The following is an 11132-nucleotide window of genomic DNA, read 5'->3' as shown; positions in this document are numbered from 1 at the left end:
CACTGTCCCCATGCCACTGACCGGACTGTTGCCAGAACACAGAACACAGAACACAATGAATAGATCAACTCTGACATATTGACAAATTGATACATAACATAATATGATTATTATTGATTTATCAATGCAAAGCCAACATCCTGGGTTTATTCAGAGATTATCTTTACTCCTTGTTGATGAACCTGTAAAGTGTCGAGAAAAGCGTCAAATAGTGAGTTGAGTGAGGATGAGAGTTTTGACTTAGATGTTTCTAGAGAGCTTTAGGTGACACAGCAGACAGAATATTAGGTGAAAAGGTTGAGGATGATACACAGGGGGGTGTATTGTCCAGTAGAGCTGAGGTGTGGAAGCATTGACATATACTGTAAGCCTGACAGAGAGGTCATAGTGGCTTAGAGACCCCTAGAGAGCAGACAGGGGGTGGGACAGGGGGGTGAGAGGGCGACAGGTGAAAGGTTGAGTGTGAGACAGGCTCCAGGGCCAAAGCTCTGGTATTTGGCTAGGGGGAAATGTCAGATAGAAATAACCTCTCTCTCTCTCTCTCTCTCTCTCTCTCTCTCTCTCTCTCTCTCTCTCTCTCTCTCTCTCTCTCTCTCTCTCTCTCTCTCTCTCTCTCTCTCTCTCTCTCTCTCTCTCTCTCTCTCTCTCTCTCTCTCTCACACACACACACACACACTCAGATATTGGAGTCAGTCACAGAGAAGCGGGGGCCTCATTGCGCGCGTTTCCATGAGACTGAAACCGATTTGTTAACTGTGTGTTTTCCCAGATTTGAGAATAAACATGAACCACATCATAGCTCTAATCAGTTTAAGTCATTTTAATCAGTTTAAGACTTTTCTCTAAAATAACGGCGGAAATGACGGCAGAAATGCACAATCTCCTGAGGTATTTGTGGCATTCTCTTTCTCTCTCAGTTACATTCTGTCAGCTTCCAGAGGTCCCGTGTTACTAAGTTGGTAGAGCAAGGTGCATGCAACTCCAGGGTTGTGGGTAAAATTCCCATGAAGGAACAGTACGAAAAAGTACAAAAATGTATGCACTCACTACTGTAAGTCACTCTGGATAAAAGCGTCTCCTAAATTACTCAAATGACACATATCAGTCCCCTGTACATTAAATCATAGACTAACACCACAATATGAGGTGATATGTGCGTGAGTACACATGTTTGTGAACTTTTAGTAAAGGTCAGGTCCTAACTCTTGACCTCTGACCCCTGGTTGTAGTCCCAATGAAAGCAAGGTGTGAGGGGTCACAGAGCGCTGAGTCCTGCCTGGTCTGAGGGCTCACTATGGGGGTATACTGTCCTCTGTGTCCCTGTGTGTGAGAGCTCCATGCTGGCCTCTGGTTGTATTGGCCAGCAGAGGTGAGGACTGAGGTGTGAAAGCACTGACCAACAGTATACACAGCCGAAAAATCATTTTGGATCCCATTTTTTTAATAGTGTACAGTATGCTTGACAGACATCATTAGGGGGGCTTGGAGCCTGGGACCTGAGCTTTGTGTGTTTATAAATCAAATGTTTAAAAAATTTTCACATCCTTTGTAAAGAACAGGTGTAGACTAACAGTGAAATGCTTACTTACGGGTCCTTTTCCAACAATAAAGAGTTCAAGATAAAGATAAAGATAACAAATATAAAATAAAAATAGAAATAGTGACACAAGGAATAAATACACAATGAATAACGAATAACAATAACGATTAAAAATAACATGGCAATATTCAGTGAGTACCAGTACCAAGTCGATGTACAGGGGTACAAGGTAATTGAGGTAGCTATGTACATATAAGTAGGGGTAAAGTGACTAAGTTAGGATAGATATTAGACTGAGCTGTAGCAGCAGTGTATGTGGTGAGTGTGAAAGTGTGTGTGTGGTGTGAGTGTGTGTGTGGCATCAGTATGCATGTGTGCGCATGTGATGTGTGTGTCGGCGTATTTCTCAGCACAGTGACACCAATATACTCTCTCCCCACACACTCCTCACCCCTCCTCACCTGTCCTCACCACCCTCTTCACCATCAACTCACTAACTACTCCTACGTAAACATCAGCTTACTCTCCCCTATCCCTCCTCACCTCCTCCTCCCGCTCCTCACCTCCTCCACCACCCCTTCTTCTGACTGCAAACCAACCCTACATAAATAAACATGTGTAGAGGCAGATACCTCACCTCTCCCTTCCCCTCATCGCCCTCTCCTCTCCTCCCTCCCCCTCTCTAACTACAAACCAACCTACCTAAATAAACATGTGAATGGAAGTGGGGTTAATAGGGCCAAGTTTGAGGAGAGAGAGAGGGATGAAGGGAGGGAGGGGAAGGGAGAGGTGGCTGCCCACACTTTTGGTAGTGAGGGCCTATGACCTTTAGCCCTGGACCCCAAAAGGCCCCTGGTATGTTTTGAGTTCTCAGGACTTGAACTAGACAGCCAGCAGGCTCTCAGAGTCTCACGTCAGAATTAGATGTTCATCCATGTTTCTCAAACGTCAAATTTCGAGGTTGTTCCAAACGTCAAATTTCAAAGTGTTTAAGGTTAAGTTTAAGATAAAAGCGAAAGAAACGCACACCTATTTAGGCAAGGTGCTGGCTGACGGCGTAAAACACTTCAAAAACAAAAAAGGAAAAACGCACACTCTAGGAGCTCAGATGCAATAATTGAATATCTTAATAACCAACGTTTCGACAGACAAGCTGTCTTCATCAGGGTATAAGGTTAAGTTTAGGCATTAACTCTGAATTTTTAAGATTAGAGTTATGTTTAGGCATTAACTCTGAATGGTTAAGGTAAGGGTTAAGGTTTGGGATAGGCTTAAAACAGAAATCTTAAAAACATCTATCGTTGGATTTGAACTTGCAATCTTTAGCACCAGAGGCAGATGTTTATGGCCATCCGCCATCCCCAACACCCTAGCAAAACCGAAACCTACTTGAAGGTAACAGCGCTCACTGTTGCCCCTAGTGGCCAGTTTCCATGTGATCGCACAATTGGCCCAGCGTCGTCCAGGGTAGGGGAGGGAATGGCCGGCAGGGGATGTAGCTCAGTTGGTAGAGCATGGCGTTTGCAACGCCAGGGTTGTGGGTTCGATAAAATAATGTATGTGCTAACTGTAAGTCGCTCTGGATAAGAGCGTCTGCTAAATGACTAAAATGTAAAATGTAAATGTAATCTCCTGACATCCTCAGACATGGATGGACGTCGAATACTGACTTGTATCATGGGTGACCTGGCTGAGACAGCAGAGACTTTATCCTGTATTCAATAAAGAAGTATTTCCTTTTATAGCATTCCTCTCTTTCCCCCTCTCTCTCTCCCCATCTCTCTCTCTCTCTGTCTGTCTGTCTCTCTATGTCTGTCTCTTTCTCTCTGTGAACTTTGCGATGTTTGTTTACCAGTGTGTGTTTTATGATCATTGTTTTAATTGATGGTTCCCTGTCAACCTCCTCCCACATCGCTGCATGAACATAAACAACTACTAAAGCAAACATGTGCTTCTCTCTCCTCCAGCTGTGTGTGTGCGCGCGAGTGCGTGCATGTGCATGTGCATGTGCATGTGTGGCCTCTGCACGTGACCCATAGTGTGAGAGCCAAGAAAGCCATGCTGGTTTCATTACGGACCAAAACGGTTCTTTATGGTTTGGAACTGGAGCCAAAACCCCAAACAGTTACCATAGAAACCGAGCTACACCCAAACAGTTACCATAGCAACCCAACAACACTCTCCTATCTGTCCTAACTACACACTCTGTCCCTCTGTCTCTCTCTTTATCTGGCTATACAATATGTATTTGAATGCATACATATTTTACTTATGTGTATATCTGTATTCCAGACATAGTCGCTCTCTTTCTCCCTTTATTATGATCAGACAGCAGTGCTCGCACACACACACACACACACACACACACACACACACACACACAGATAAGACACTACTCAGGTGATTCGCCACTACTGATGATGTATGTGTTCTAGTTATAGAGGAGGGGTGGAGAGAGAGAGGGGGGTGGCAGAGAATGATAGCACTTTTATGTGGACATTTATCACATGGTTCTAGCAGCACTAACTTACAGCTCTTACTAAATGGGCATCGGACACAATCATTAGTCTAGTGGGAGCCCTGCAGTCTGTCTGCAAGCTGGATGCAGTTGGATCCAGTTGATATCAAAAAGAAAGAAGAAAGAAAGAGTGGTAGTGAGAAAGAGCTGATTGAACTTGTGTATTTTTGTTATGCGAGAGACCACAGAGGGGGGAGAGGGGAGGGGGAGGAAGATAAGAGTGGGAGAGTGCGATGGGGAATGGAGGAGAAAGGGAGAGATGGTCTGGAAAGCATCAGGGCAGTGTGTTTGTTTGTGTGTGTGTGTGCATGTGTGTGTGTGTGTGTTTTCCCTCCCAGTCTCTGGCTTGTTAACCTGTAGGTCACTGGCAGCTCCAGGTGATGAAGTCAATGCCTGGCACTCAACATGGGAATAACAACCTCCTACACACACACGAACGCAAACGCGCGCACACGCACACACACCCCGCTCCAGCAGCAATAACTCTTGTTAGTTGCCCTCTATGTTGTGATAATCAGCATTAAGATATTAATTATGTGCGCGTGTGCGCGTGCGTGTGTGACTGTGTGCATGCCTGTGTGTGTGCGTGCGTGTGTGCGTTTGTGCGTTTGTGCGTGTGTTACTAGCAGCTGTTGATGCTGGGTTTGTTGCCCAGTGTGACATGCCCAGGAGAAGGGTTATATTACACACACATCTGCTGCTGTTGATTGGGGTAGTGGTGTTGTTGGGGCTGGGAATATGGGTATTGTCTGTGTATTGCAGCTCCACTGCCGTGTGTGTGTGTATCTGCTCTGTACATTGACAATATGAAGTGCCTCTCACTGTAAATTCTTGTCTCTTCTTCATTCGTCTCAGTAAAGGGATGATTATTCCAAACTTGTTAGACTACCTTTCACTAAGCACCTAGGGTTGTCTACGGTAATATAATATAATAGTTTGATTTAAACGTTTACTTGCTTTGCAAGAAAAACGATTTCCCTAATAATCCTGTTTACATGGACACATCTGAAATCAGGCTACCTGATGGGACTTTGGCTACCTGATGGGACATTTTTTGTCATTTAGCAGACGCTCTTATCCAGAGCGACTTACAGTTAGTGAGTGCATACATTTTCATACTGTCCCCCCGTGGGAATCGAACCCACAACCCTGGCGTTGCAAGTGCCATGCTCTACCAACTGAGCTATAAATGCAGAAAACCGTCAATCAGAATAAACGTTCTACCATAGTCAGGAATAACCATGTTATGAGTTCAGACATATAAAATGTGTATGTGAAAACTATTTTAACACTCTACTGCACACATTTTGGTTTTTCATTAAAATAAAATATTCCATCCTGTTTTTTAAAAAAGATTTAGGCTTTCTGAAAATGTGTCAATAATAACAAAAAAATCACTTTTACCCCCACCGAGAAAATGTTTTGTTGCTTCATGGCAACGCTGTGCTATAAGGGTACTGAAACACCAAGGAAAATGTGATATTTTCAGAACACTCTTTTCATATGAAAATACAAGTTGGGCATAAACTAGTATTTCACTGCTGTCCTAAAGTACACTCTCCTCACTATCAGAGGGTATGATCCTAACTACTCTGTTAGGCTACTTTTGCCAATAGAATGTTCCTGTGTCCATTGCCTGTGAATATCAGAGGATATGTTTGCAAAAACATTGACCAAGGCCACATTTTACATTTTTACACGTCTTTCATTGAGCATGATATTGCCCTGAAAAGTAGCCTAACTGCACAATGTTGCCCAGAGGGCGATATTACCTAAAAATCATATCAAGATTTTTCCAAACTTATGGGCGATTTACAATATACAGTCGTGGTCAAACGTTTTGAGAATGACACAAGTATTGGTCTTCACAAAGTTTGCTGCTTCAGTGTTTTTAGATATTTTTGTCAGATGTTACTATGGTATACTGAAGTATAATTACAAGCATTCCATAAGTGTCAAAGGCTTCTATTGACAATTACATTAAGTTTATGCAAAGAGTCAATATTTGCAGTGTTGACCCTTCTTTTTCAAGACCTCTGCAATCCGCCCTGGCATGCTGTCAATTAACTTCTGGGCCACATCCTGACTGATGGCAGCCCATTCTTGCATAATCAATGCTTGGAGTTTGTCAGAATTTGTGGGGTTTTGTTTGTCCACCCGCCTCTTGAGGATTGACCACAAGTTCTCAATGGGATTAAGGTCTGGGGAGTTTCCTGGCCATTGACCCAAAATTTCGATGTTTTGTTCCCCGAGCCACTTAGTTATCACTTTTGCCTTATGGCAAGGTGCTCCATCATGCTGGAAAAGGCATTGTTCGTCACCAAACTGTTCTTGGATGGTTGGGAGAAGTTGCTCTCGGAGGATGTGTTGGTACCATTCTTTATTCATGGCTGTGTTCTTAGGCAAAATTGTGAGTGAGAAGCAACCCCATACATGAATGGTCTAAGGATGCTTTACTGTTGGCATGACACAGGACTGATGGTACCGCTCACTTTGTCTTCTCCGTACAAGCTTTTTTCTGGATGCCCCAAACAATCGGAAAGGGGATTTATCCGAGAAAATGACTTTACCCCAGTCCTCAGCAGTCCAATCCCTGTACCTTTTTGCAGAATATCATGTTATTCCTGGAGAGAAGTGGCTTCCTCGCTGCCCTTCTTGACAACAGGCCATCCTCCAAAAGTCTTCGCCTCACTGTGCGTGCAGATGCACTCACACCTGCCTGCTGCCATTCCTGAGCAAGCTCTGCACTGGTGGTGCCCCGATCCCGCAGCTGAATCAACTTTGGAGACGGTCCTGGCGCTTGCTGGACTTTCTTGGGCGCCCTGAAGCCTTCTTCACAACAATTGAACCTCTCTCCTTGAAGTTCTTGATGATCCGATAAATTATTGATTTAGGTGCAATCTTACTAGCAGCAATATCCTTGCCTGTGAAGCTATTTTTGTGCAAAGCAATGATGACGGCACGTGTTTCCTTGCAGGTAACCATGGTTAACAGAGGAAGAACAATGATTTCAAGAACAACCCTCCTTTTAAAGCTTCCAGTTATTCTAACTCAATCAGCATGACAGAGGGATCTCCAGCCTTGTCCTCGTCAACACTCTCACCTGTGTTAACGAGAGAATCACTGACATGATGGCAGCTGGTCCTTTTGTGGCAGGGCTGAAATTTAGTGGAAATGTTTTTGGGGGGATTAAGTTCATTTTCATGGCAAAGAGGGACTTTGCAATTAATTGCAATTCATCTGATCACTCTTCATGACATTCTGGAGTATATGCAAATTGCCATCATAAAAACTGAGGCAGCAGACTTTGTGAAAATTAATATTTGTGTCATTCTCAAAACTTTTGACCACGACTGTACACAATCCTCTGTCCAATGCCCTCCTGCACACTTCCCACATCTTGGAATCTCCCTCCTACACTTTACTGCAACATGACCATAAACGTTGCACCTGAAACAGCACAGTGGATTCTGAACAAAAGCTCTAACAGGATAACTGATATATCCTAACATGACGTCTTCCTCAATACACATCTTCCCACTACACTCGGCTCTTCTCCTTCTTCCTCGCTGTCCATAACCACATCTATCTGTTCACCACGCTCTTGTCATGCCTTCATCCACTGGATTGCTGGCAGATGTGTGATGGCGTTTCTCCAAAACCCAACTTCGGTTCCTTAGCCCAATTTACAAGTCTGGCTATCTCTGACCTCTCCATGCTTCCATGCTCCCACCTACCGTCAACCAATCATGTCAATGCAGAGCTATACAGAGCTATACGGAGCCCTCCGCATTGAAAAGAATGTGGGAGGCACACAGGGATGCGGTAAGGAGCTCGATTTGCCAGAGTAAGCAAAAGTTGGCTTAAGAGGGAGGCTTGCACTGCTGGTGCTGGCACATGCACAGATCAAATACACTGCTGGATCTCCGATTAAAGAAATGCTCCAGAACTTTGGCAACTACTAAATATTTTTTAAACCTCCCACTTTGGGCTGGATGTGTCAATGTGTAGTTCATGCATAATCTATGAGCAGAGAACGATAGCAATGATGTGGTGGACAATTTTTGGCCAGTGAGAGCTACTTTCAGAACTACTGGCTAAGAATACAAAATTACCGTAGAATCTCTTTAAGCTGTTTGCTTGTCCTAATAATTCGAAAGATCGCTTAAAACACCTGGTTTCTGAACAGTGTATGCTTACAACGATTATGACCTTATGCCATACTCTGCCTACTACCATAATCAGTTTAATTTCAAATTATTAGTTTGCATGTACTGTTTCCCCAGTGAGTCAGCTGTTGCACCATTGCCATCTAGAGGATACACCATGTAAGGAAAGGCTTACTGTCCATACACACCCCCTCTCAGAACAGTCTGGATCTAGAAGACTTTAGTAATACAAAGACAGGCGATTCCATGCGTCTACCGGTACTTGGGACTATTGTGACAGTGTGCACTAAACCAGAGCATGTAGTTATCAGGAGCAAGTAAAAAATATTGTAATATAAGGGACTGGTTAACTGTATTGCACTTAAACTTTGTGGGTATGACAGTGGAGATTAGTGGAGTAGAACTGTGAAAAGAATGCCATGCTCTCTGATTCGCAGTGTCCCGGCAACAGAATGGGTCAGGGAGCATGGCCTAAGTCTTCAAAGACATTCCAGACACATTCTATGTCCTCTATGGATGCGCGTCCGTGCGTGCGTGTTCAGGCCTCTGGGTCCTTTACAGTATTATGCTCTGTGGGTTGAATACCTTTGTTAGGTAACACACACCATGGTAGTTAAAACACTTGATCAGGTTCACATGTCAATTATTAACTAGAGTTCCTCTCATCCAACACCGAAAGCTACTTTCCCAGTCATTATTTTCCTGGACTTGCATACAGTATATAATAACTCATAATTTCAAATGGTTATTCCCTATTCTATATTCTCCATCTGGGTCCAGGAAACAAAGTAATACCAGTCAGTGAGTTCTAAACTATGTTTTTAGTACTATTACAATGTTTCATATCAAACTAAAAACAGAGCCAAACTCTCGAGTTTACTGTAGCCATCTATGGCTCTGTAGTCCTCCTTTACATTAGTGGATGTACTGCCATCTGCTGGTAAAACAGTAAAGCATTGGAGGGTTTCAGCACAGTGTGTCAGCAACAGCTCTAGAACAGTGGTTTCCTATCTTTTGGGGTAATTGGACCCAACTAAAGCTTATGGTCTTATATTGTGACTCAAGTATTAAACCAAATATATGTTTCCATGCATAACTCAGTATTGAGCTGCGACCCAGGAGGACCCAGTAAAGGGACCCGACCCACCATTTAGGCACCAGTGCTCTACAGGAGTAATAGCCCACAGACTATACACTACAACAGGACTTTGGCCTGTGGGTGGGTGGTGTGTTCAATCTTATCTAGCCTCTGTCAAAAACACTTGTTAATGGACTGTCTGTTATTATGTTATTTTCTAAGACCTCGGTACTCCATCTGATAACACAGAATCATTACTGGAGGTAATTCAGGGTAAAGGACCCCGCCTGTTTGTATACTGGTCAAATGGATCCTTCCTTCCTTGAGGTCATCACTGATCTGTAGGAGATTAGACACGTTTATTTTTTTACTCAAAAAAGTGAAAGCAAAGGTACTATTCAGTTACCGGAAAGAAGGATGCCTTTCGCAAGTATTGAAGCAGACAAACAAAAGGTGTGATGGTGCCGCACTCAAAGATGTTGCATAAAGCTTACTTCAATTGTATTTATTTTCACTGCATCAGGGATAGTGTACACAGACGTTTCAGCTTTGCAGCCTTTTTTAGTGTGTAGGTACAAATATTTTAAATTCAAAACAGCATTTGTAGGGAACACATGTGAGCAGCAGGTGCTTCTAATCATGGTTGCCACTCATCTGCCAATCAGGGATGTGGCTTCTCTGGTCTACCTGTATACAAGTTAGTCACAAAGAAATACTTAATTATAGGGTATGGGAGCGGGCACGAAGGGCAATTGAGGGCATCAGGCGTGAACCATTCATGAATCAATTGCCTTAGGTGTCTGCTCACTTGGATACATTACATCAATTAATGAGATAGCTTACCACAAAGGACATCAGGCTCAGCCTTCCATAAATATGTGGGGCTAACTCAAACAATACGCAAAATCTGATATGGATAGTGTCCTTGTATAACAGTCTAAATTTGGCCTATAGGAAGAAGGTGAAATCTAGTTCTTTGTTTAAACCGTGTGGGGATACAGAATTAAATGTATACATCCACATGGCTTCTCTTTGGAGTAATTTAACTAAATATTGAAGCAGACCTGTATTTTACCCAGTTCAACATGGCTTGGCTTTCCAACTTCATCACCACCAAAAACACACACACACCCCACAGTGGTCATTACAAAAGTGTGTTTATTGGGGTAGTTAGGCACTGTACAATGATACGGACATATCAAAGCCCTGCTCCACAGAAGACAATACTATTAATGGATGCTTAGTCGAGATGTAAGTATTAGTGAGATGCACTATTTAAAGTATTTAAACATACAAGATTGTCAACAATGAAAAGTCACAAAATAACTGGATTAGTAGCAGTTGATACTCTCACAGTGGGCCTATCTGTGCCGCATTTCATTTATTCAATGAAAGGCTGTTGTGGCACCTATAAAGTTAACTTCAAAATAATAATTTGTCATGCCTTTTCAAGTGGTCCAATATCGAAATGAGATTGAGTGTTTATCTTCCAGTCGACATGTGCGTGTGTGTGAGTACCTTCCAGTCAACAGGTGTGGCCACCTATGAGAGCAGTGAGCTGCAGAGAATCGATGACACGGAGCAGCTCGTCAAAGTTCCTCCCAGTGGTGGCCGGGTACAAGATGGACAGCTTCATCTTCTTATCTGGACCAACCATAAACACCTGTGGGAGGGACCAAAGGGGAAGTGTCACATAAACACCAATTGGATCTTAATTTTCTTCAGCAAAACTATGTTGCCCTTTACATCTCATGGATGTGTGTGTGACCTCTCTCACACAGCGTGCGGTGAGGGGCATGCCATCCTTGTCGATCTCATCAGGGTCCA

Source organism: Coregonus clupeaformis, chromosome 20 (assembly GCF_020615455.1).
Source record: "Coregonus clupeaformis isolate EN_2021a chromosome 20, ASM2061545v1, whole genome shotgun sequence".
In the NCBI taxonomy this organism is placed as follows: Eukaryota; Metazoa; Chordata; class Actinopteri; order Salmoniformes; family Salmonidae; genus Coregonus; species Coregonus clupeaformis.
The sequence above is the reverse complement of the archived record's forward strand: the minus strand, read 5'-3'. Positions refer to the sequence as shown.